At 41.4% G+C, this 4,751-nt stretch overlaps 1 protein-coding gene across 2 annotated transcripts in view; it reads right to left on the reverse strand.

The window, feature by feature from the left end:
* LOC108297611 (zinc finger protein 708) overlaps positions 1–4,751 on the reverse strand; it is a 27,505-nt gene that overhangs the window by 2,498 nt on the left and 20,256 nt on the right. The window lies entirely within an intron of this gene.

The raw sequence follows: 4,751 nt of genomic DNA on the forward strand, positions 1-4,751 counted from the left end.
TCTTAGGTACCTTTTCAGACACTGGCTTCTGTCTCCCATGACATAAAGTGCTAAAAGAAATGGTGGTATACTTTGGAATGACAGTTTGAGTTTGCTGAGACCAAAGTTGAGTGATACAGCAGCAGAGAGACTGCAGCACCACAGACAGAGAACAGATGTGGCAAGTGATTACTATTTAGAAGAAACACCAACATAATTCTTCAATTTAAAAAGCCCACAAAATTTCAGACAAGACACATTCTAAGAATACGAGCCGGGCGCGGTGGCTCACGCCTGTAATCCTAACACTAACACTTTGGGAGGCCGAGGTGGGTGGATCACCTGAGATCAGGAGTTCAAGACCAGCCTGGCCATCATGGTGAAACCCCATCTTTAAAAAAGGCCGGGCGTGGTGACTCACACCTATAATCCCAGCACTTTGGGAGGCTGAGGCAGGTGGATCACGAGGTCAAGAGATCGAGACCATCCTGGTCAACATGGTGAAACCCCGTCTCTGCCAAAAATACAAAAAATTAGCTGGGCATGGTGGCACGTGCCTGTAATCCCAGCTACTCAGGAGGCTGGGGCAGGAGAATTGCCTGAACCCAGGAGATGGAGGTTGCGGTGAGCTGAGATCGCGCCATTGCACTCCAGCCTGGGTAAAAAGAGCGAAACTCCGTCTCAAAAAAAAGAAAAAATTAGCTGGGCGTGGTGGCAAACACCTGTAATCTCAGCTACTTGGGAAACTGAGGAATAAGAATCACTTGAATCTGGCAGATGAAGGTTGCAGTGAGTTGAGATCATGCTACAGCACTCCAGCCTGGGCAACAAAGTGAGATTCTTGTCTCAAAAAGAAAAAAATTAAAAATAAATGAATAAATAAAATTATAAAAAAGAAAAAAATAAAATGCCTGAGTAACTTTAGAAAAAAGCATACAATATGCTGCCTACAAGAGACTGATTTTAGCTTTGCATCGAATTGGCGGAAAGTAACAGAATAGAAAAAATTTATTTTTCATCCAAATAGCAACCACTATTGCATGAGGTAACTTTAATTATATTAGATACATGCTTTCAGTCAAGTACTAGCATGAGAACAAAATTGATATTATATAATAATAAAATAGGTTAATTTACCAGTAATCTATAACTATTTTTTAAATTATTATTCTCTTGAGTCTCAAGGAATCTAAAACTAGTATATCTCTCTATTACATATGTAGGTATATAACATCAGCACTGCAAAATATATAAACCAAATTCTGACAAAAGTAAGAAATATGGAGCAATGTAATAATTGTAGACATCAAGACCCCAGTTGCAATAATACTTAAGAAAACAAAAAACTCAGACAACCTTACAGACTGTATTAATTATTTTACATATAGAGGAATACCTAGGGTAGATAATTTTTTTTTTTTTTTTGAGATGGAGTTTCACTCTTGTTGCCCAGGCTAGAGTGCAATGGCACCATATCTTGGCTCACCACAACATCCACCTCCCAGGTTCAAGCTACACTGACTAATTTTGTATTTTCAGTAGAGACAGGGTTTCTCCATGTTGGTCAGGCTGGTCTTAAACTCCCGACCTCAGGTGATCTGCCCTCCTCAGGCTCCCATAGTGGTGGAATTACAGGTGTGAGCCACCGCGCTCAGCAAGAGAGTAGATAATTTTTAAAGAAAAAAGGTTTGTTGGGCCGGGCGCGGTGGCTCACGCCTGTAATCCCAGCACTTTGGGAGGCCGAGGCGGGTGGATCACAAGGTCAAGAGATCGAGACCATCCTGGTCAACATGGTGAAACCCCGTCTCTACTAAAAATACAAAAAATCAGCTGGGCATGGTGGTGCGTGCCTGTAATCCCAGTTACTCAGGAGGCTGAGGCAGGAGAATTGCCTGAACCCAGGAGGCGGAGGCTGCGGTGAGCCGAGATCGCGCCATTGCACTCCAGCCTGGGTAACGAGAGCGAAACTCCGTCTCAAAAAAAAAAAAAAAAAAAAGGTTTGTTTGGCTCACAGTTCAGCAGACTGTACAGGAACTGAGTGCCAGTATCTACTTCTGGTGAAGGTCCTAGTGAACTTATACCCATGGTAGAAGGCAATGTGTAACTGGACATATCTCACAGTAAGAGACAAAGTAAGTGTGAGGTGAAGAAGCCACGTTTTTTTTGTTTTGTTTTGTTTTAATGAACCAGCTCTCATTTGAATCAATAGAGTATAACCTTTTGATTATCAAAAGGATGGTGCCAAGCCATTTATGAGGAATTTGCTTTCCTGTGACCGAAGCACCTCCCACCAGGTCCCACATCAAACAGGAGGATTATATTGCAGCATAAGGTTTAGAGAGCATGGACATCCTCTAACCATAGACCAACTATATCCTATCACCAACTAGGCTTAGCAGACATGTACAAAACTTTCCAGGGAAAAGCAAGAGAATACCCACAATATTCATATTTGCACCTGGTATGTTCTGTTAGGAAACATACTAAGTCATATTAAATTTATGAATACCGGCTAGGTGCAGAGGCTCATATCTATAATCTCAACTTGGGGGAAAAAGTTTGAGACCAGCTTGGGCAACACAATGAGACTCTGTCACTACTAATAATGAAAAAATCAACCAGGCAGAGTAGTGCATGTCTATAGCACCTGCTCAAAAATTTGAGGTAAAAGGGTCACTTGAGTCCAGCAAGCTAAGATTGCAGTGAGCCAAACTCATGACACTGCACTACAGCCTTGGCAACAGAGTAAGATCCTGTCTCAAAATAACAACAAATAAATTTAAGAAGACCAAAATTATACACTGTGCTTTCTGACCAAAGCGGAATGAAATTAGGAATTAAAAGCAAAATGGACAAACTGGCAAATCCAAAAATATATGAAATTAAAACACATTCTTCAACATATTCTTTTTCTTTTTTTGAGACGGAGTCTTGCTCTGTCACCCAGGCTGGAGTGCGGTGGGGGCAATTTTGGCTAACAGCAAACTTCGACTCCCAGGTTTAAGCAATTCTTCTGCCTCAGCCTCCTGGGTAGCTGGGATTACAGGTACGAGCCACCACTACCGGCTATTTTTTTTTCTTTTTTTTGTATTTTTAGTAGCGAGGGCTTTCACCATGTTGGTCAGGCTGGTCTCAAACTCCTGGCTTCATGATCTGCCCACGTTGGCCTCCCAACCATGCTGAGATTACAGGCGTGAGCCACCACGCCCGGCCCACTCTTTATGTCTTGTTTTGTTTTTTGAGGCAGAGCCTCGCTCTGTCGCCCAGCCTCACGTGCAGAGGCAAGGTCTCAGCTCACTCTCACCTCCACCTTATGGGTTCTAAGGGATTCTCCTGCCTCAGCCTCCAGAGTTCCTGGATTACAGGTGTCTGCCCGCCACCATGCCCAGCTGATTGTCTATGTTTAGTAGCTTCAGCATGTTAGCCAGGCTGGTCTTGAATTCCTGACCTCGAGTGATCCACCAGCCTCAGCCTCCCAAAGTGCTGGGATTACAGGCATGAGCCACTGCACCTAGCCAATCTTGTCACATTTTAAGATAAACTTTGAGAATATTATGTCACAGGAAATAAGATAGATACAAAATGATGGCTATTATATAATTTCACTTATATGAGATACTTTATGTTGTTATACTCCTAAAAACAGAAAGCAGAAGAGTGTCAAGGGCTGGAGAGAGTAAAATGGGTAATTGTTACTTAATGAGTATTTGAATTTTAGCTTCACAAGATGTAAAATTTCTAGAAGTCTTTTGCATAACAATGTGAATATACTTAACATGCCTGAAATGTACAGTTTCTTACTCTGTCACCCAAGCTGGAGTACAGTGGCACAATTATGGCTCACTTTAGCCTCAAACTTTCAGGCTCAAGTAATCCTCCCCTTTTAATCTTCCAAGTAGCTGAGGCCACAGGTGCACACCACCATTCCTGGCCATTTTAAAATGTTTTTGTAGCGAGGAAATCTCCATATGTTGCACAAACTGGTCTCAAACTTTTGGACTCAAGTGATCCTCCCAAAATCCTGGGATGACAGATGTGAGCCACCACCATGTCTGACCCTGAAATGTATGCTTCAATAGATTTGAGATGGTAAATTTCATGTTACGTGTTTTTACAATAATTTTTCGAAAAAGAAAAAATGGAAAAAATACAGAATTATAAATTTTTTTCAAAAGTTACTTTCAGTTCATAAAAATGTTTCTCTCACACAAAGAAAATATTTACTGATCATTAAACAAGTGGTGAAAATAAAACTATTTCCATGACTACTCACTAAGACAAGAAAAAGCTACCACTGAAAATCAGCTAAGAAAGAATATATACAAGATAAGCCACAACCTAAATTGGGGTCATATTCATAGATAAACACATACACATATATATAATTTGATTGTGATAGACATATGGCTGATTTATCTCTTAATTAAACTTCATATTGACTTTAATGTATACAAACAGAATTGTAAATTGTCTAAGATTATAATACATAAGCAAAACCTAAAAACAGAATAAACCGATGTTAAGAAACCTAACACTGAAAAAATGCAGTAATATAGAAGTGGAGCCGGGCGCGGTGGCTCACGCCTGTAATCCCAGCACTTTGGGAGGCCGAGGCGGGTGGATCACGAGGTCAAGAGATCAAGACCATCCTGGTCACCATGGTGAAACCCCGTCTCTACTAAAAACACTAAAAATCAGCTGGGCCTGGTGGCGTGTGCCTGTAATCCCAGCTACTCGGGAGGCTGAGGCAGGAGAATTGCCTGAACCCAGGA

Source organism: Cebus imitator, unplaced genomic scaffold (assembly GCF_001604975.1).
Source record: "Cebus imitator isolate Cc_AM_T3 unplaced genomic scaffold, Cebus_imitator-1.0 Scaffold820, whole genome shotgun sequence".
Taxonomy (NCBI): domain Eukaryota; kingdom Metazoa; phylum Chordata; class Mammalia; order Primates; family Cebidae; genus Cebus; species Cebus imitator.